Genomic DNA, 23,247 nt, shown 5'->3' with positions numbered 1-23,247 from the left:
TAACCATTTATCCACAATTAACATTATACAAAATGTAAAATACAAATAGTGTAGAAGAGTGAGCTACTATACTAAAAGTACTGTATGCTACAGTGTCATGGCAATAATATATGAAAAGTTGCATACTTGCCACAATGCTGGTTCTGAAGCACCAGGTGCACTTTCACTTAATGAAAGGCCTTATGAACTTGGCAGCAAAAACCTACTCATGTTATAAACTCCTTGATTTTACTCGCAATGCTTTACATTGCCTGACCCCTTTCATCTACAGATCTGCTGCAGTCAGCACACAAGTGGTGTAGATGGTAGTAGCTACATTCTCCTCCTCTCTGAGGCATGGAATGGAGGGAGGGCGGGAGGGAATGGCATTGAGGATGAACCTGATCCTTCACATCTAGTGTTACAGTATGTACCTAAAATTACCAGGTGCATTCTCGCTGAATAACAAGACAGAGTCCCCCTGGATGGTATCTCATGAGGATATGCCTCTGATAAATGCAACAACGAATGAAGACAGGCACCCGGAGTTCATACCCAGTTTGCAGCATCTTGTGAAAGTATTCAGATAAGTTCATGCAGCTGCTGTCCAAAAATTATATACCAATACATTCTTTAAGAATGCCTGACAGGTAGTGGCTACTCCAGTTGAACAAGCTTTCAGTATGGACGCCAAACACTTGTTATGCTTTTCATAGCAGAATTTAATGCAGCTGGTCAACCACTTGGATTAAGTAGCCTTTGAAATTTTAGATCTTAGTTTCTTATTTAATAATGATACAAACAGTTGGGAATCTTTTTCCCATCTGTCTTGGTTTTATTCTAGGTATAATCAAAGCTGTCTATGTATCAAGTACTCTCTTCTGTTAGGATATTTTTGAAAGAAAACAGGCAGGTGTATGCATTTGTTTAGGCTGGTCTTGATGGCTACCTTAAACATAAAGGTAGAGCACCCTCACCCTGGGAAAGAAAGTAAAGTGGACTGAAGCACAGAACCTGCAATTCAGAAACTTTTCTGGCAGACATGACCGCTACCAAAAAACAATAACTTCTAAGATAAATGTTTCAATTATACCCACTTTGCAGGCTAGAAAGGGGCCAGTATCAATTTTCCAAAACAAAATAGAGATCAAAAACAGGAACACTATCTTTCAATGGAGGCCTTATGAGAAATTTGTCACTTAAAATGCTTTACAGACCTTCAAAGAAGGTCAGTTCTGACGAAATGAATCCCTGATGGTAATGAAACATCACTGCCAAATATAATCAAAGATGTGAGCTAGGCAGTCTTAATATTTCTGGGAGTGAAACTATGAAATGATCCAGACTTCGTCATTTGCTCATGTACATTCTCTCAGTGCTGTATCTCTGGGCATATGTAAACATCTGGACCATCCCTTGTCAGCGTAAGAAGATCCTTAGTCATTAGCAGAAGTGCAGTAACAATTTGGTTAAAAAAATAATATATATAGATCTGGGTGAAGTTTGCCTGATGTCTGTCAACAGAATTATGAAAGGCTTCAGATACAATGATTTCAGCAACTGATGAATCTAAAGAAGAGGAGAACCACACCAGTTCAGGCCAGTAAATAGCTGCGATAAGGACTTATGCTTTGCACTCTCTTAAGTTCTGCATGGATTAGGGAATAAGGTGAAATCGGAAAAGGTACAAAAAAGTTCTTGATTTTAATTGTCTAATTATGGACAACTGTGTTGCTGGGATACTGCCTGAAGGAGGTAAGGGAGTGGAAGTTGCTGCATTCAGGATCACGTGGGTCACTGACATAGAGAGGACACAGCAAGACTTCCTCCTGTGCTGGCAATAGAGTGAGGGATCGGCCACAGGGTATCAACAAGTTGCAGATCAGTTTATCCATTACAGAGCTAGCTTCTCCTGGGATCTGATTTACTGTTCAAAGGTTTCCAGGTTTACAACCTGCATTGGTTTATAGGTAGCTACTAAGCTTGCAGTCCAGGGGACCACTGAGGAGCCTAACATAAAGGGTTGAGCAGAACAGGCTATTTCCACACCCTCAATGCCCTTTGTCACAGGGAACAGGAATGCATTTCTCCTTGCTTTTTGATATACCACCAGATCACATTTGTGCTGTCAGTATGGATGGCTACTGCATCTTGAAGTTGAGAGTGCTACAAGATTTGTAGGGTCAGAAGCACTGATGTACTCCCTAAGATATAGATGTGCAGTTTAGCCTCAGTCAAACATCTTTGTCTGTCTGACCCTAACAAAGCTGCCTCCTACTTAAGACCAGGTGGCCTTATGGTCTGAAAATTAAATTTCAATAACTTTAAAACTTTTAACAACGATGTTAAAATAAGCTAAGAAATCAATTTCTGTGGTTAATGTTCCACTTCATTAAGTTTTCTCCATCTTCCCAATTAAAACCAATTTCCTACAACCCACCAAATCATGAAATAATCTAACATTTTTTTTAACATTCTTGTCACATAACTTATATCTTTTACTAATAAAAATGTAAATCACATCCTACATAATTATCTTAAATACGTCACATCCAAGTCAGCACAAAAATGCCCTTCTATAAATACATATACATGTATTTAATTCCTACTACCCCCACTCCCTTATACTTCAAGTGAAATAAGTATTTATTCTTCACCAATACTTATGTCAGAGAACAATCCTACCAAGAAAAAATGTCCACTTCTACTGTTCATGATTTCATTCTTTCAAGTCTAGAAAATAAACAAATATTTTGACAGCAGATATCTATAAATCTTGTCCTCTACATCAATCTATAATAAGTGAATGTCTCTGCTTTGCCTTTAAGCTTCTAACATTCAATGAAAAGAGGATGACTTCAAAGATGGCTGTACACTGAGCAACAAGCTGATTACAGCACTCCTTCTGTGAAAGCTGAGAAATTCTCAAAGCCTGTAAAAGTTACAATCTGTTTAAACTGAGTTACTGGCTAGTAATTACATTGCCTGGATGGCAGTAAAGAACTATGTAGGAAGTAAAAGAAAACCAATCAGAAAAGCAGAAGAAAAAACGCTTGCTAGAAAGAACCTTACAGCTGTTCAGCAAATTGCATTTCAAGCTTTATTTAACACAGCAGATTGTTTCTGGTAAATGGGGGGGGGGGGGGGGGGGATAAAATACATGCTACATGCATTCAAAGGTGTTTAAAGTCTGAGACACTGGAGAAATATATGAAGTAAAATGACAGAAGACATGAAGTGTCTATTCAAATGAGCTGAAAAAAGATGAAGAAATCAGCAGCTTTTATTAAGGAACAAGTGGCTGTATATGAGGCTTCTCAAGAAGAACTGTTTCAAAAATAGTGAAGCTAAAAGACAGCATGCACAGAAAACTTGACATTTTCTGCTACACTAGAGAAACTGGAAGGAACAGATTGCATTAGTTTTATGAAAGTTCTAATAAGCAACTGTATTTAACTTAAAGAGCGCATTGTGTGTTGTTGTTGTTGTCTTTCGGCTTTTCCCGGTTAGGGGTCGCCACAGTGGAACTCCAGTCCGCTAATGATTGGCAGTAGATTTTTATGTGCCAAGTTGCCGGCCCTGACGCACAACCTTCAACGAAGGTACGCCCATTCACGCACGTCTCCACACAGAGGATGCTCTAGCTGAGAATCGAACAGGACAACATCTTACTGTGAGGTGACAACGCTACCGCAGGGCACATTGTGTGTATGTTCTAAATTTGACCATGAGAAGGCAGACGACATACTACAAAGATTCACTCATACCAGTAGAAAGAGCAGTTCCTCATGAAACTGTGACAGATGGGAGCACTATTAAAAACTGGGGACACCAATGCTTTTATAGAAAAGGACTAGAATTGTTATCCATACAGCAGGCAGAACAGAGCTTATCCTAGCAATCAGGGGATGTTGAAAGACAAGAGTGAGATTCAAGTTGCTACATCCAGTTGTCTTCAAAATATTTTTTCCTGAGGGACCAAAAATACTTTTGGATGCAAAATGGGAGACAGAGAATAAAGTTTGCCCAACATAGAGTGAGCCAGCAAGTTGAAGGGGACTCTGCTTCTCAGTTGTCTCACAATAACAGAGCCTATCAGAGACATTTTGCTAATTAAATCTTCTCTGTCGTTCTAAAAGAAAATTCATGAGTAACAAAATAAAGCCCAGAAACTGGCTTACAGGATCAGAAGTACACTGGCCTTGAACCTGAGATTGGTGTTGGTAGGTCAAGAAAAAATTAAATTAATGAATGAACAAGAGAAATGTAATCCCACTATATGTAGTTTACAAACATAGATTACAGTTCCGAAAGCAGAAGCTAAAGCTACTATATCAGTTTTCATAGTTTTCTAAAATATTTATTATATTGTAGAAAAACAGTTTTAATTTTCTAGAATTCTAGTACAATATTTATAAACAGTGTAAATGCCTTTACTTGTCTATGCACTCCTACTGTAGCTTTAAGAAGCTCATGCCAACCACGCACTGACTAATCCCTACAACTGTTTTTGTATCTTTGTTTGCATTGTTTTCATACTGTAGAGTACTGTGTAATTAACTTCTTACATTATCATGTATCACTTTTTAACTGGTTGTAACTAAAAATGGTCCACTCAGATCTGCTCTACCCTGGTGAAGAAATTTATAAAAAATAAATAAAGCAGAACAAATAAAAGAATGAAAGCTATTGACAACATTAAACTGGTGGGAGGACAAAAATATAAAGCCACACAATGTTATTACTGTTTAGAATGACACCAAACAAACTGAACATTAACTGTAGGTAAAGTTTTGTTTTTATTAATGTTTGTATAAAATTTAAGAAGGAAATCACATGTTGTATTACATAGCATCTGTTTACAGCATGCTGGCAGATTATTTTTAAAAGTAGGATGGGTAGTTTCATCAGTGAATGCTCTTCATATTAGTGATAAAGTAAGAGATACTAATTTTCATACTGTAATGTATTCAAGCATTAAACTTTAAGACTACAGGAAAAGTTGGAAATAAGCAAGTTAAAAAATATGTTGCGATTATGGGCTGCTAGGAGTTGCAAAACTGTACTAATCATACTCTATGTAAAAGTAGACAGATAATAATACCCCCTTGTTTTATAGAGCTGAATTTCTAGACTAATGCCCTTATTTTAAGATATTACATGGATGTTTAAGCAAATACTCAGGAAAGCGATTATAAAATAAAGAAAATCATGAAGAATGACAATTGTTACTGCATCTGTCAAGTTACTGGCGGTTTACTTTTATTAACTCCTGTTTTTTAGTTTAAGACAAGAGTGCAAATGATTACTCGTGAGAGGTCTGACCCAGTGTATTCGCTGTGAAATGTACAAGGGTTCTTCATTTCCAAAGTTAGTGTTTTTTCATTAGCAAATTATAATGGAGATAAGTTTGCAGGTGCAAGAAATTAATCATGAAAGTTGTGAAAAGCAAGTTTTAAGTGAAATGTATATAATGCAACTATTAAATGGAAACTGACAAGCAGCTCAGTGAAAATAAATGAAGTTTAGAAACTGAGAAATGAATAGTCATACAAGTAGTTGCCTCCCCAGCAGCCTTAGTACTTTTAATACGTTGCATATAACTGTGCCCAATGAAATATATTTACTTAAGGGTAGCCAGTGCATTTTTTTCTTTATTGTAAAAGTTATACCCTACTGAAAGCATGCCAGTTATTTTTCACATCTGGGAGGGGAATACAGATGAGGACAGAGCAATCTGTGTAAGTCAGAAAGTTGCCTCCAACTTGTGATTTAGCAAGTTTATCCTTAATTGTAATGTTACTGGGTGCAGTTGTCGATTTGGGGCAACTGTTTCTACATGGGAGTAAACTTTCATCTTGAACAGTGCATACAGGTTAATATTTTTGTTGCAATTTAAAAGAGGCTGGACATTTTAAAAAAAGCATTCAACTTTATTTATTCAGTGTTTTTTTTAATTGAAGCAGAAAGTCTGTGAAAATGTGACATGTTCAAATAGAGATAAAAGCAGCAACTGCATAAAATATCAGCCTGGCAAACAAATATATTAACATAAGCTGCAAGCTGGAAACATACTCAAAAGAAATGTTGCATATAACATGTAGAAAGTAAGCCTTTTATCAGAATGGCTGTTTTTGTCAATATTAATACAAAATGCAAATGGCCTTGTAGAAATATACCAAACGCAAAGTATTCTGAATTATATCAAGAAATGTTATGTGCAAATTAAAAAAAATACTATGGGAGATGCATTTGGATTGAAATGAGCACATGAATCTGACAAAAACATTACCTTCAGGAAAGTCCTTCAAAGAGCATCAGGGAAAAGGGGAAAAATAATACTGGCTGTGAGAGAGGGTCTAAAAAGATAAAATGAGAAAAACAGTAGCGATAACCCATGGTATTAAGGAGGTACTGGCAAGGGGAGAGGACTATGCTAGCATTTATTTATATATTCTACCTACAAATACTATTACTAAAATTAGTGTTAACTTTGGGGAGAAAAACTTTCATCAGGGAATATTATTTATGGGCGAGGACTAGAAAAGAGTTTGCAATAAGTAGAACTATCAGAGAGACCTAGAAAGGAAAAGATAACAAAAGAGGACAGATTTCTGAAAATGCATAAGAGAATATGTGGTATGGAAGGTATGCAACTAGTAATATGAATATGGAAAGAATTTACATAATTCCCAAGGAACAACTATGCTACACTGGAAAGAAATGGTATTTTACAACAGTAATATGTGTATTTAACTGAAAGCCTTGGCACTCATCGAATAACGATACCAAATCAAGCACCAATACAAAACCAGGATAACAATACAGGGTAACGACATGAAAGTGAGGCATTGGCACTTTCCTAACACATCTGTTAAAGTAGAAGAATTTAAGAATATAAAGTACTCCAGAAGGGAAATGTAGAAAGAAGGATAAAATACAAATGGAGCTTAAAAACATAAAAGAAACAAGAGAGAGGCAGGGGAGGATAACAGGAGGGGAAAGAAGGGAAATGTTACGGAAGAGGGGGAGCAACAGCAGTGTTCTAAAAGGAAAATAAGGGACTATATGGATAAATATGCATGCAGTTATATCAGGGTTGCTGTTATTCAATATCAGTGCTAAAGCTCAACAACTTTTAGCATAACAATTTTAGGAAACAAAGTAGAAAGAATTGCAGCCATATGCATGCCAAGAAAAATAACCAGAGATCTTGCAGTGGTATTGTGGAAAATTTATACAACTCAAAGGAAAGAATACTTGTGTAAAATCTTACCATAATCATAGATGTCCTTCTCTTCAGGGAGATGAGAGCAAATTCTTCTGGCCCTGAAAGCTTTCCAACATACCCTAAAGCGGGACCCCTAAAATTGTTCACAGACAACACTACAGTTTTGTGGTATGTGAACAAATAGGGAGGAACAAAATCTTATTTGCTACGCATACTAGCTGTCCAAGTCTGGGAGCTTGCGACCCAGCAGGGAAACACTCTGCAGTCAGTATATATCCCTTCAGATCAGAACACCCAGTCAGACAGCTGGAGCAGGCCCCTGTCACAGTCTCAAGAAGGGATGCTCCACAGGGATGTGTTCTTGGATATAATCCACAATGGGTACACCTCAGATATATCTGTTTGCCTCCCCTCTGAACAGCCAACTTCCATTATTTTGTACCAGGCTACCCAGTCCCTTAGCAAGGGCAACAGATGCCTCTGCAATCTCCTGGAAGGGGATGTTTCTATATGCAATCTCCCCCTCCCACTTCTTCAGAAAGTCCTACTGAAAATACAGCAGGACAAACCACAAACCATGTTGGTGACACCCTTTTGGCCAAGACAGCATTGCTTCCCCCTCCTTCTGTATTTACCCAGGGACAAGCACCAAAAGTTACCCACAGAATGGACCTTCTCACACAGAATAAGAGATCCCTAATCCATCTTCACCTACTGTCTTTGAACCTAACCCTGTGGATGACAGAAGTTTGATCCCTTACAGACACCTTTACAACAAGGATGTGCTCACAGTCCTGCAGCAGGCCATGAAACCTAGTACCAGGAGATCTTAATGTCTAAGTGGAAACGATACTCCATCTGGTGTCGAAAAAGGAAGTTAGACCCCTTTCAAGGTGATGTCCCCTTGGTACTATCATACCTCTGTGAACTATTACAGACAGGGTTGGCGTACTCCTCTGTTAAGGCCCACCTTGCTGCTATTTCAGCTTGTCTGAATCTGGATCCCCCTTTGGCATCTCAATTACCTGCAAAGTTATTCCTAAAGAGAGTGCTGTATCTCAGCCCCCCCCCCCCCCACCCCAAGAAACTCGCTCCACCACCATGGGACCTGAACTATGTTTTAGAGAAGCTCACAGTGGCCCCTTTTGAACAAGCTTCTGAGGCCTCTCTGAAACACTGCACTTGGAAAACTGCACTCCTGGTAGTCGTGACAACAGCAGCGTCAGAGCTTCAGGCACTCATGGCTATTTCCCCTTTTTTAACCTCCCACAAGGATAGAGTAACCCTTAGGACCAATCCTTCCTTCATGCCCAAAGTGGTCAAGGAGTTATCCTTAAACACAGCTACTCATCTCCCCACCTTCTTCCCTCATCCACAGAATTTTATGATTGGAACCTCTTGTGTGAATCTCTCTCCTCAGCAGCTTTTCTTGCGCCTTATTAATTGGTATTGCATGCCCACATCTGCCGAAGTAACATTAAATGAAAACGTACTGTGGCAACGAATTGTGTCAACATTAATGTTATAGCAGAATAAACTTGTTGGTTTGAACCTCCCTCCGTGGCTTCATTGTTTGCCTTACATCACACTTTCTTGCATTTACTGGTGTCGTCGTGCTGTGGTGATCACTTTTGGTTCCTCATCCACAGAATGACAGAGTGTCTTACCCTCCCCTGATGTTAACAGACAACTTAGATTTTATCTTCATAAAACCAAATCTATCAGGAAATCAGACCGGTCGTTTGTCTCCTCTCATCCCGGGCTCCAGGGAAAGCAGTGACAAAGCAGACCATTTCTGCCTGGATCTCCGGGGTAGTTTCCTTCTGCTGCTCATACCATGGAAAATCCTTAGGATCCAAGACTAAGGATTATTCCACTTAGAGCTGTGTCATCATCTGAAGCCTTCTTTAAAGGGCTGGATGCTGCCTGTATTTTAGAAGCAGCTACATGAACCTCTGTCCACATCTTTACCAAACATTACAGATTGGACATCTAGGGTGGGATTTGCCAGGGCTATCCCTCCATGGATTCCAAGAAAGCAGTTCCAAGCCTCCACCCTCTTCTTTCCTATGAGCTTTGGTACTCAACCAAGGGTTTGGAATACTGCAATATGAAAACAGAAGGACAGAGTGCTGTATAAAATCTTACCATAACCTTAGATGTCTTTCTCTTCCATGCTGCGGTATTCCTTCCCTCCCTCCTTACCCCCTTCTTCACTAAACTAGTCCCTTCTTGGATGGCACTGGACTAATACAGTTATCCTAGGACTGGGGTCCAACTGGGGTGGTCAGTTCTGTAGTATGGTACATGCAGACATTACTTTTATGGCCCACATTCCCTTAGCAAAAGTCAGACATCCCACGTACCTTGCAGTGACTTGAAGCTTTTCTATACTGGCCGGATGTTCACGGTAGCAAGAGAGAATAACCCAAGGGTTTGGAATACTGCAACATAAGAATAGAAGGACAGCTGTGAAATCAAGACAAGGCACAAATGGAAGTACTTATAGAAAAATTAACTATGCCAAGGCCAGAGAATGACGAGGCTCAACAATTAATAACCAATATGTGAAAAAGTGAAATAAAGGAAGTCACGTACAATCTATCAACAGGGAAATTAATAGGAACAAATGGTGTTCCTCGGGAAATCTGGAAGTTATGAAGCAAGAAAGTGATAAAGCTCTGGAAGGTTTTAACAACATTATGAGAGGGGAAAAGTGCCAGCATCTTGCTAGAAAGCTGTGGTAGCTGCATGACCAAAGAGGATCAAGACACTTCAAATCCAGCTTCATATAGACCCATTTCAATTTTACGCCATGACCACAAAGGGTTTATGTCTATACAAGCCAAGAGAATGGCAACAGTGTTACCAAAGTTGATGAATATGAATGACAGTGATTTTGTGGAGGTGAGGCAAACAACATTAACAGAACCATGATGATCTAGAGAAAGAAAGGTGTAAGGAAGCACTGCTAATTTTGGTTGGTCATGATGCAGTTAGGTGGGATTTTAACAGTAGAGCAATGGTTGCATTTGCGTTCCCCGACAGAACAACAGGGTTAAAAAAACAAAGGATATATGAAAGGTCAAAGGCAATAATTAAAGTGAGAAAGTTCCTCTCTGAGAAGCTTTGTGTGAAAAAATGAACCAAGAAGAGATGTCCTCGTTTCCCACTTTTATTTGCTTTATATTTAGAGTCACTGGCAAGCAAAATAAGGGAGTCACAAATTCAAAGATATTACTGGTATGGTACTCAAGTAAAACGGTTGCATTTGCACAGGATATTATTTTGTACTTGATAAATCTGGGAAATTACATTTTGGTGTTGTGGAATATAATGACACAGTTGCACGTCTTTCTGGGATATAAAATAAAGATAAAACAAAGGCTATAGCAGTAAACACTGCATCCACCCATGAACTGTCACAGCAACACCCATACCTACGGTGACACTAGTAGTATTTAAATGTATAGATTAAAAAGAATTTTGTTATGACAGCTAAGGATACGTGGGAAGAAACAAAAGGTTTTAGAAAAAGTGGGAAACTAAAAGTTCCTGAATACGGCTATGAACAGTAACATACAAGCAGTGAAAATATTTTTAGTCCCCTTAGTCATATATACAGGTCAGGTGCATTTTTATCAACCAAAGAAGCTGTGGATGATAATTACTGAAGAGATAAGAAAGGCAAGAGTTAAGTGGGATAAGCTGATTTTCCCTATAAAACAAGGTGGTTTAGGATAATTTGATTTGAAGGGATACTTTATAGCTACACATTTAAGGCTTGTATACAGAACTCTAAAAAGAAGTTATGCTCTTACTGTGACGCATGTGCCCAGGCCCAGCAGTCAAGGAGCCTCAATCCTCACCATTAACACCACATAGGGAGTCTCATATATGCAGGAAAGGATAACAAATACACACAGTAAAGTGCAATTTCCCTTAAGAGCACACAGAGATCACAGTCGCTCCCTTGCTCTCCAGGTCCCCAATAAGACTCCCCAGTGGCACAGCTATAGGGTCCAGATCTCAGCCTAGCTGGGCAAGCTAAAACCTCCAGCACCCTCTCGGTCCAACCAGTGCTTCATGTCCCTGCCCAAGTAGCTGACACACACACACACACACACACACACACACACACACACACACACTCTGAGATAAGAGTTTATACAAACACACAGACACTCCTGGGAAAGGCTGGCACAGGTTCTTCAGCTGTGCCCCTATTACCCAGACTATAAGGTAGTACTGCCTGCCACCACCCAGCTAATATTTATCAGCTACTCAAAGGCCCTTAAAAGGGTGCTCAATTATTACTGTGCAATATTATTATCCAACTGGTAGTATAACTAAACAGTCAAGGCTTATTAGAGTGACTTGGTACAGTAATCATTATAAATATGCAATGTACTCTAGAGCTTAAATGATCTCTACACAAAACAGCCACAGTTGAAAGGTTTTAAAATATTTAACAATAAATAATAAAAACAGAAGACAATACTACTTATTACACAGTGCTAGTCAAGAGTTCAGAGATCACAGAGAAATACTTAAAATAATTCAGTAGTACAGTTCTGACATCACAGTAAAACACTTAGTCTAATCTTTCTAGTTCCTAGCTATTTATTAAGGAAAACACAAGTTTAAGATAACTTACATAAGAGCAAGACAGTGCTGTGAGTTGGATGGTCAATACAAAAATGCTTATTCCTCTCTGGTTCTCTCTGTTTAAATTGAAATTGCAGTTCTGATTCATATTACATCATTCTTCACACTTTCCTGGGGTTCCCAGGCTACACATTACATCATTCTTCACACTCCCCTGGGTTCCCAGGCTAACAGAAATGGCATTTACATTCTTAACATCTCCTTCATCTTGCAGCTGGTCAGGAAGCAGAGCAATAAAAATACATTTGCATGTTTAAATCTAGCAATTTAACTCTTACATTAGAAATATTTCTTTATCTAGACCCTTCGGCACCCACTGTCTACATCAAAGGACCACCACATGCTTTACTTTGGACAGTAGAGTGCACTGTTGTCACATTTTTTCCAGTTCCACACGTAACACTATCTCTCTACATTTAAGACAACAAGCCTGTAGATTACATTCATATTTACAAATGACAGAATTATCTGCAAAATTCTATCTGGCATGGCTGGCAGCCTTCATCTATATTCACCCACTTTTCACACTTACCATAACGTTCCATCTGTGTTGTCACTCTTCTTTCATTCTTGATTGTTTGGTTGTCGGTTTCTTCCTTGGAACAGACTTGGCCAATATAACAAGCTCTTGCCAGCCAGAAACTCTCGAGCTAAGGTTACCCATAGTGCCTTTCTTCCCTTCAGATCGAGTTTGCCCATAGAAATAAAAAACGGAACCTTTGTCTGAGCAACTGCCCTAGCACAGAACCAGGACTAGTTTCGTACCTCCAGGAGTCTTTGGATGGGGTAGGAGGGTGGGTTGTCAAGAATTAATAAAGATCAACAACAAAGATGAAATGTTGTGGTATGAACATAAGTTCTTTATCTGATGTTGTCAATCTTCATTCATTTTTGATAGTTGGGACAGAGTCCCTAGCTACTTATATCCTGGGAGGCTCTATGGAAGGATATCCCTGAGCACCAGAGCCGAAGAATGCTCTACCCCTTGGGACCATATCCAATTTGTAATGAGTGATAAAGGTATGAGGGGTAGCCCAAGTAGCTCCTGCGCAAATGTCATCTATAGAGGCTCTTGAATGAAAGGCTACTGAAGTGGAAACTCATCTGGTGGAGTGAGCCTTGACTTTAGCTGATAAAAAAGAAGTTATGTACTCACCATAACATTCCATCGGAGTAGTTTTACTTCATTTGTCTTCAACCTGTGGGTCCTCGGATCCACATCGGATCCAAAATGGCCACATTTTCCAGCTAAGGCTCTGAGCTCCATGCTCCCCTTACCTATAATGACCAGTCTCCCTTCAAATTGCGTTTACTGCCTAACAGGTATCAGTCACCTGGCCCAACGACACCTTATCCTGCAACACAAACATCACAAAAGAACTTTAGCCTTGACAGAACCAAAGATCCCAACAATAACTGTCCGGTGCAAAGGACATGTCATATCCCAAAGGATAAGGTTAGGGGGAAGAGGGGGCAACTGAAGAAAAATGAAGTATAACTACTCAGATGGAACATTATGGTGAGTACATAACTTGTTTACCTGAAGTAGTTTACTTCATTTGTTCTTCAACTTGTGGGACAGAGTCCCCAGCTATTTAACTCTTCAGAGGCCCTCATGGAAGGATATTCCGGAGAACTGCACAGCCAAAGGATGCTCTACTCCTAGAGACCAAATCCAGTTTATAATGAGAAATAAAGGTGTGAGATGGGGCCCAAGTAGGCTGAACAAATATCATCCAAAGAGACCCTAGTCCAATAGGCTGCTGATGTAGCCACAGATCGGGTCGAATGAGCCTTCACTTTTCCTGGTAGAGACAAAGCTGTATCTCAGTAAGCCAGGCCAATGCATTGTGAAATCCAGTGAGCGATAGTCACTTTTTAAACAGGTTTACCAAAGAAAGGTTTGACATAGGACACAAAAAGCTGATCAGACTTGCAGAAAGGTTTATTCCTGTGAAGATAAAACCTCAACTGCCTATTTACATCCAGTAAATGTAATTTGTATTCCCCTTTGTTCTGGTAGTTAGGAAAAAATGCTGGTAAATTAATAGTCTGATTAATATTGGCTTCCGAAGCTACCTTGGTAAGGAAGGATGAGTTAGTATGTAGCGTCACTATCTTTATGAAAGGTCATATAAGGGACTTTGATAGAAATAGCTTGAAGCTCCAACACCCTTCTGGCAGACATGATGGCAACCAAAAAGGCAGTTTTCCAGGTCAAAAACTGTAGATCTACAGATGTCGTAAGCTCAAAGGGAGGAGAAACCAATGCTTGCAACAACAAGGTGAGGTCTCACGGAGGAATCGGGTCCTTAACCAGGGGTATGAGAAGAAAGGCACCTTTGAGAAAAGTTTTACAAAGTTTAGAGGAAGCCAATGAAGGCATATTTACACCAACATGAAAATTAGAAATGGCGGCTAGTTGGACTTTCACTGTAGAGGAACTAGCGCCCTGATGAAAAATGCTAGCTACAAATTCTAAAACTGCCGAAAGCAGTACAGTAAAAGGATCCAAAGACCTCTGAATGGCCCTTATAGAAAAACGTGTCCATTTACTACGATAAACTTTTCTGGTGGACGATCTATGACCTGCCACCAGAATGGACTTGACAGGAGATGATAGACTGGGAGTCCTAAGAATCATGGAAACCAGAGCAGCCAAGCAGTGAGCTTCAGACTGTCCAGATCTGGATGAGAGATCCCAGAGGGATGTGAGAGCAGATCCAGGACCAGATCCAAGGTCCATGGTGGAACAACTAGATGAGACCTGAGTAAGGGAAACCAAACCTGTTGAGGCCAGAATGGGGAGATGAGGATAACAGTGTTCCCCAGCCTTCGGGCTTTCTGTAGAAACTTCGACATAAGGGGGAGAGGTGGATATGCCTAAAGAAGCCCGGGAGGCCAAGCATGAATCAGAGCTTCTCTGGGGGCTTCCCTACTGGGGGGAGGGGGGTGTTGGAGCAAAAAAAATGCTTAATTTTGCGTTGGAAGGAGATGCGAAGAGATGGCAGCAAGGACTACCCCACTCTAGGAAGATCTGTTCTGCTAATGAAGGTTTCAGAGACCACTCATAACGCATCAGGATCAATATGCTGAGCCTGTCCACTAGAATGGTGGACCTTCCCGGAATGCGCGTTGCCACCAGAAAACGGCCAGTGGAGATCGCACACTCTCACACACCGTTACCGTGGTTTTGGGTAAAGGAGGTTGAAAAGGACGTCCCTTGAGGAGATCCGGGGACTGAATCCACCACCAAAGGGAGTCCCTGCACACTTTTGAAATTCTCACTGGAAAAGACAAAGGAAGGTCTAACGACCACTGAACCGCCAGTGTCCACTGCAGTACCCTCATATGAAGGCACACCATAGGAAGAAGATTTATTGTGGCTGCCATGGAACCTAGATCCCTTAACACTGCTTTGGTTGTTGGTACATGAGTCTGAAGAATGTGAAAGACATGTAACCTCAAGCTGCGTATCCTGTCTAACATGAGGAACACCTTCATTTGTATTGTGTCCAGCTGTGCCCCAATGAAATCTAAAATCTGAGTCAGGTGAAGAGCAGACTTGTTCATATTGATCGTAATGCCCAACTTGTTGGCTAGCTGAAGGAAGGAGTCCCTGGCCTGACATTGTAGATGGTCTGAAGAGGCAGTAAGAGCCAACTGTCCACGTATGGAAAGACGTGAATGCCCTGAAGCCTCAGGTGAGCCACTATTACCGCCATTACCTTGGTCAACATCCAGGGGACTGTAGTGAGACCAAAGGGGAGGGCTAGAAATTGGTAATGATTAGCTCCCAGACGGAAGCGAAGGAACCTCCGGTAGTACCTGTCCATCTTGATGTGATAGTAAGTGTCCTGGAGATCTATCGAACACATCCAGTCTCTTTCCTTCAGATAGGACAGGATATACTGAATCGTGACCATCCGGAGTTTTGTCTTTGTTACTGAGAGGTTCAATTTGGACAGATCCATTATTAGTCTGAGGACACCCATCTTTTTTGGTATTAAAAAGAACCTGGAATAAACCCTGGATCCAGACTGGTCTAGGGGGACCAGTTGGATGACTCGCTTTCTTAGCAGTGAATCTACCTGCACTGCTGATTCCTCACGCTGCATGGGTGGGACATCTGGGAGGGCTTTGCTGGATAGGGGAGGACCCTTGAACGGGCCGAAATATCCTCTGGATATGACTCGCAGCAGCCACTGATCTGTCGTGATGGACTCCCATGCTAGTGGGTGGAGCGACAAGCAGCCCCCGACTGCCTTCAGAGGTGGACAGCCGGGCAAGCCCTCAGGGCTGTTGTCCGGGTTTATCTGAGAAAGGTTCTCGGGACCAGAAATTCCTAGGACCCCCTCTGCCTCTAGGGCAGCGTCTATCATATCCCTTCTGCCTCTGGGGAAAGGTGAGTCCTGAGCATCCTGGGAAAACACCTGAGACTTGCGGAACCACATTTTCCTCTGGCATCGCTGGATCCTGGAAAAGGACTTTTGAGGCGGCGAGAAGCAGATCCCGATGGCAAACAGTGTCTTCCCGACTTTCTCGCTCTGGACCAAAGTCTCTCTGCCTGCCTTCCCAAAAAGGGAAGAACCATCATAAGAGGCGTTGGTAAAAGACGCCTTGAAGGTCTCTGACAACTGACATAAGCGGAGCCAGGCGTGATGCCGGATAGCAACTCCTGACCCCGCTGCCTGCGCGGCTCCCTCCGTGGCAAGGGAGAGCAAGCGCATAGACATGTTGGCTACAGATTTTAGGGTGGCCATTCGTGCATCGAATGTCTTCCTGTACTCTACCGGCAGACCCCGGGGTCGACTCCATGACTTCCTTAACCAGATCTCTCTGCTGTCGAACGACGTGCGCCATGTAGTTCAGTGTCCTCACACAGAAGGTTGCCGAAGCATAAACTCGCTTCCCAAAATGATCCAACGCTCTCGACTGTCAGGTGGATGGACCGTGGAACTCTCCTGGGTGAGTTCCTTCCTGGTGGCTGCCACCAGCATAGCATCTACAGGGGAACCCTTGTGCCAGTGTAACTTGTCCGAGGGGGGCTTAAGACCTTGTCTGGGCATTTGGGTATTGGCTCTACAATGTCCGTCTCCTTCCACGCCCTAGATGTTATCAAATACACAAGTGGATCGGCAAGAAGGGGACACCCAAGAGGTAGATGGGACCAAGCTGAATACCTCCAGAAACATGGACTCAAAGGTTGGTTTTGGGGCAGACCACCCCCCCCTCTTTGATGAAGGATCTCCATGATGTCTCCAAAGGAGACATCCTCGGGGGGGGATCTTGGGGAACCTTCCCCTTCATCCAGGTCCATGTCTTCGGTGAGGGACTCTGGAGGAGAGTCCAAGTGCCTCTTTTACACGTATGCTTGCGATGGGGCTCCAAGGAGGGACTATCTGGGAGGTCTCGCAAGCGGGTTGTTCCAAGGACGGAACTTCCTTGGGCACTATGGCTACAGGCCGTCCCTGAGAGGGCAAGATGGTCGGACCTACACTCAAGGCCAGGGGGGGTCTGGAAAGACTACGAAGACGAAATAGAGGCCTCGACCCTGCTAGCACCCTCTCCACCACGTTGAATGTTGCGGGGGAACGGACCTCCTGGACTGCAGAAGCCGCTCCCCCCGATCCGACCAGGGAGCCGAGGCCAAGACAGCGAGGGAAATGTTTCTCTCCGACAAGCTCGAAGCAGAGAGCAACCCCCTGGATCAGACCACGAGGCTACGGCTCCGAGAGCTCAGATCCGATACACACACTCAAGGCACTGGACAGCACTGAGGTACAGGTACCCCTCGACTTCGATAGTCCTCAGATCCAACGACTCCGAAACCGCAGGTTGGATCGAAGAAGGAGTGATGGGTCTAAACACTGGCTGAAAGAACCCCACTCCATTGGGAGAAAGCCCTGGCAAGACCCCAATCTGGATAGGAGTGCGGATAAACCTCTGCATCATCTAGTCCATCTCCGCTTCAGACAGGCTCCGTCTAGAGTGGGAGGATGCCGCCGAAGTAGGCCGAGAAAGCCAGTGGGGAAAAGGCCTAGGGGGCGACAGACTTACCTGCACCTTGGGCTCAGGCGAAAACCTAGGGGACTTGAGCAGAGGAGTCAATGGTCTGAAAACAGGCTTAACCTTCAGCGGGACAGCCTCCGACAAGCGGTCAGGGGATCGCTTGCGAGGCTGGTCTTTCTTGGCTTTATCCCCTTCCCCAGGCCTCTTGGCGGGAGGGCCAGTCCCAGAGGCTGAGGAAAGGGAAGACGAAGCAGCAGCCGGTACTTTCCCAGCAGGGGAAGATGGGACTTCAGTCCCAGCAGAAGAGGGCAACAAGCCCTTAATGATCAGTTTGTCCTACCTGTCCTTAACTGCTCTGGGATTAAACCCAGCACAAATAGGACAGGGGGACTGGAGGTGAGCCACCCCCAAACAAACCACACAGAGTGTAGCCATCAGCTGGAGAAAGCATATGGCCACACTGTGCACCTTTTGAAGCCTGGCTTTGGGGTGTCCGCCATGCGTCAGCCAACCCAAAACACACACACACCATGTGGAAAGAGAAGAGGGGAGTAAAGCCTATGAGCTATTTTGCTATGGAGAACCCCGAGAAAGGACAGAAAAGGTTAGAAGAGAAGTTATAGATAGAAAAGTAAAAAAAAATAAACCAAGTACTGTTCGACAAACACTGCTAAACGCTAAGGCGCTCAGACCACGTGGCTTCCTCTCTGATGGCAAATGAGATCTGAAGGGAGAAGAGACATGGGGGGGTGTTATGAGTAAGGGGAGGAGCACAGAGGTCGAAGCCATAGCTGGAAAATGCATCTGTGTCGGATCCGATGTGGATCAGGGACCCACAGGTTGAAGAACAAATGAAGTAAACTACTTCAGATCTCATTTTATTCCCTTGATAAACAAAGGTGATGCAGTCTCTCAACCATTTTGACAAAGTGACTTTAGAAACTGGTTTGCCTAATTTAGGAGCTGAAAAGCACATGAACAATTGGTCTGATTTTCTGAATGATTTAGTCCTAAGTAAAAACGTAATTCTCTATGTACATCCCACAAATGCAAACAATACTCTCCTTTATTTGAAATGTGCCGAAAGAAGAAGAAAGAAAGAAAAAGAAAACTGGCAGGTCAATGGATTGGTTAATATTTGAATCGGAGACAACTTTGGGTAGGAAGGAGGCGTTGGCTCAAAGGGATATTCTCTCTCTGTGAAAACTTATGTATGGGCGCTTTACGCACAAGGTCTGTCATTTCTGATGCTCGTCTGGCTGAATGCTAGCTCAAAGGGTTAGAGAATCAAAGCTTGTAAGATTAATGTCAAACTCCAAGGTTCAATGGGTTTTTAAAAAAGGTTTTAAATGCATGACTCCCTTTAAGAAGATTTTGCAGTGATGGTGAAATATAAAGAAAAATCGTCGAAGCCATTATGGAAAGTTGAAACAGCTGCTAAATGGGCTCTGATCATAGAAGCTGATGCTCCAGATTGGAGTAAAGTTGACAAATATATCAGGGCTGAAAAGAGGTCAAGTCCTTTTTCTTGAGACCAAATTACAAATCTGTTCTACTTACTATGACAAATTTTTCTGGTGGATGGTTTATGGAAAGCCAGAAGTATCGGTATTGGGGAGGACAGATTATTCTGCCTGGCAATTACTGGAAATGGAGGTACCAAGCGGTCAGCTTGAGACTTGGTAGGCTGGGATGGAGCAGCCCCTGTGGATGAGACAGAACTCCCGGAGCTGGATCCAGAGTCCAAGGGCGGTGAACTAGGTGAGGCCAAAGAAAGGGGAACCAGACCAATAAGGTGCAATGAGGATTATTTTGCTTCTCAACCATTGCACTTTCTTTAAAAACTGTAGAATCAGGGGGAAAGGAGGAAAAGGATAAAGCAGTCCCAAGGGCCTATATTGCATAAGAGCATCCCTCAAGGACTCCCCTTGAGGGTGGATTAGGGCAAAGTAGCTACTGCATTTGTGGTTCATAGGAGATACAAACAGATTGCAGCGAGGCTGATCCCAATGACGAAAAATTTTCATCGCTACCATGGAATCGAGAGATCACATGTGAGGCAGGAGAATGCATCTGCACAGTTTGTCCGCAATCACGTTGGAATTCCCTGGAATGTGAGTTGCTATCAGAAAGTGGTTGGAGGCTATTGCCCATTGCCATACTCTCATGGCTTCCTGACATAATGGGTAGGATTTGGTTCCTCCCTGTTTGTTGATGTACCAGACGACCTATATGTTATCCAACTGGAGAGCAACTGTCCCCCATGGAAGGGCAGATTGAAATACTTGCAACGCCAGAAGCACCGCCTTCAGTTCTAAGATGCTGATATGCAAATTGGCCTCTAAGGGGGACCAAGTGCCTTGGATGGTCTTTCCCGGAAAATGCCCCACCACCCCATCATGGATGCATCCATGATCACTACGGCTTTGGGCTGATGGACTGAAAAGAGGCGACTCCATAACTCCTCTTCTGGCTTCATCCACCAATTCAGATCCTGCTTGCAATGGTTTATGTGGACTGGGTGAAACCTGGGGTGAGTTAACGGAGACCACTGTGACGCTAGGAGCCAATGAAGCAGACTCATGTGGAGTCTCGCCAGGGGAACTACAATAATTGTCGCTGCCACTGACCCTAGTAGTTGAAGGACTAAGTGAGCTGGAAATATGTCTTGAGAGAGTATCACTTGGAGCTGAGACCTTAGTCTTTGTAATCTGTGATGAGGAAAAGTGGCTAGACAAGATCTTGTGTCGAATGATGCTTCACTGAATGCTAAATTTTGAGTGGGTAGCAGTTTTGTCTCATCTTTGTTTACTGACATATCTAAAAGCCCTGCCAGTTTTAGGGTGAAGTGTAAGCCGTGAAGCATTAGATGCTTGGTAGGGGGCAGTAAGGAGCCAATCATCTAAATATGGAAAAACCCGGGATCCTTGCAGTCACAAGTGAGTGGTTACTACTGCCATACATTTGGTGGACACTTTCGGGGCTGTGGTGAGACCAAAGGGCAGCACTCAAAATTGGTAATGATTGGCTCCCAGCCAGAAGGGGAGATTTCTGAAGCATTTGTCTATTTTTATGTGGTAATAAGCATCCTGAAGATCTATCGAGCACATCCAATAGTGTTTCTCCAGAAAAAGAACTACAGACTGAACCGTGACCATCCAGAATTTTGTTTACTGAACAAACTTGTTCAGAACACAGAGGTCTAGGATTGGCCTCCCGTCCCTTTTTTTTTTTTCTTTTAGCAGTAAAAAGAATCTTGAGTAAAATCCAGATCCTACTTGGTCTGGTGGGACTGTTTTGAGGACTCTTTTTTGAGCAGCTTTAGAAATTCTTAAGTTGCTGCGTCATCTCTGACTGGGTAGAACATTGGGGATTCACCTTTGCGGCCTTGAATAAAAATCGAACCTCTGGTAGTAATTTTCTGCATCCAGGAATCTGATGTTACTGAATGCCAAGCTAAGTGGCGCAGAGAAAATTGTCCCCGACTGCTTCCAGAGGCAATAATCGGCTGCTCTTCAGGAACTCTGATAGTACTGCACAGAGAAGAAATTCCTGGAGCCCTGGTTACGCGGGCCCCCCTCTGCCATGGAAGGGGTATCTTCCCTCGGGAAGAAAAGTCACCACGTGTCACAAAAAGACCCTTGGGACTTCCTGAACCACATCTTTAAACTTCTCTGATTCCTGGTATAGGAACACTGAAGATTGGATAAACATATGCCTACAGCAGACAGCGTCATTCCATCCTTATCCACCTGGCTAATGTGTCTAACTTTTGGATCAAACAGAGATGAAGCATCAACGGGAACGTTGACGAAGAAAGACTTGAAGGGGTTGGCAAACTCGCACAAGCGCATCCAGTTGCTCTGGCTGCCCCTTCGGTTGTATGCGCAATCAACCACATGGATGAGTTAGAGACAGATTCTAGGGTGGCAAGCTGGGAGGCAACCTTGTCGCGTACCTCATCAGACACTGCTCCTGATAAGGTTCTTGAGAGCTCTGTGATCAGGTCCCTCTGAAGATGGGTAAAATGTGGCAAATAATTCAATGACCATATGGCAAAGGTCACTGAAGCATAAATCCACTTCCCTAATCTGTCCAACGTTCGAGACTCTCGGTTTGGAGGATGGACAGTGGGACTCGCCTTTGCAAGTTCCTTCTTCATGGCTGCCGCCACCACCATAGCCATCTACTGCCAAACTCTTGGACCAGTGAGGTTGATCCTCGGGGAGGGGGGGGTGGTGAATATTTTGTCAGGTCTCCGGGGGATTGGCTCAGTGGTGTCAGAGGCCTTCCAAGCACACTGCACCTGCAGGTGGGGTCACCCAGGAAGTAGAGGGTCAGGCATGGAAAGCCTGCAAGAATACAGATTCCTCTGAGGAAGGGTTGGGGGACTTCCAGTCACTCCTCTGTTTTAATATCTCTAGTAGGTCTCTAAAGGAGACATCTTCTGGGGGCAACTGTGGAGATCCATCCCCTTCATCGTAACCCATATCTTCAGTAAGAGATACCTCTGGTGAATCAACATGCTTCCTCTTGCACAATCTCTTATGGGGTGGCTAATCAGGGGGAGGTCCGAAGAGGACTCTGAAGAGCGTACCCAGCAGGAATGTATCTTGCTGCTCTCGTGCCCATTGCCCCAGTGTACTAGACTGTGACAGCTGTGATCCAAGGGATATATATATATATATATATATATATATATATATCTATATATATATATATATATATATATATATATATATATATATATATGACATTCCAGCGCTGAGGGTGTCAATTGCGAGCCTGCTGAGGTGCGCACACGCTACATAATCTGGAAGGCAGGCCTGCCTGAACAGGGATGACAGTCCAGAACAAAGGAGGACAACTTCGGAATTGGGGTCACACCCCTCTCCAATGAGCCCACCTCCAGAGAAGGAGCTTTCTAGAGGACTCAAAGCTGCCAAACCGTAGACGGCGCAATGGAAAAAAAAAAAACGGTGCCATACTGAGGATCCCGGTGCCGGCAGCCAAGTCACAGTCCCGTGGGTGGGTCAGCTCTGACTGAGCCGAGGTCCACAGAGTAGGCTGCGGAACCACGGTGAGATCCACCAACAGTACTAAAGAAGTTGGCACCGGCAGGGGAGTCAGCAACGGGGCTCCAAATCCTGTGGAGAGTATAAAGGAGGAAGATAAGATGGAATCTGTGGAGAAAAAAACTCGGCTACAGGTGGGAGGGAGGTCCAAGATGGGGATGGAATGCCTCTGGCCACTGACAGCTGATCCACAAGCCTCACTACATCAAGCTTCGAAAGGCTCCTGGTGGAACGAATGGACATCCCCAATGGAGATTCTGGATGGCCAATACTGCTGTCCAA

At 43.1% G+C, this 23,247-nt stretch overlaps 1 protein-coding gene across 1 annotated transcript in view; it reads right to left on the bottom strand.

Annotated features, from left to right (window-relative positions):
- Nucleotides 1–23,247, bottom strand: part of LOC122816562 (E3 ubiquitin-protein ligase RNF216-like) — a gene marked incomplete in the record, with an annotated part of 2,262,287 nt that overhangs the window by 991,806 nt on the left and 1,247,234 nt on the right.

Source organism: Protopterus annectens, chromosome 12.part0 (genome assembly GCF_019279795.1).
Source record: "Protopterus annectens isolate FY-2018-M chromosome 12.part0, PAN1.0, whole genome shotgun sequence".
In the NCBI taxonomy this organism is placed as follows: Eukaryota; Metazoa; Chordata; order Ceratodontiformes; family Protopteridae; genus Protopterus; species Protopterus annectens.
The sequence above is the reverse complement of the archived record's forward strand: the minus strand, read 5'-3'. Positions and strand labels throughout refer to the sequence as shown.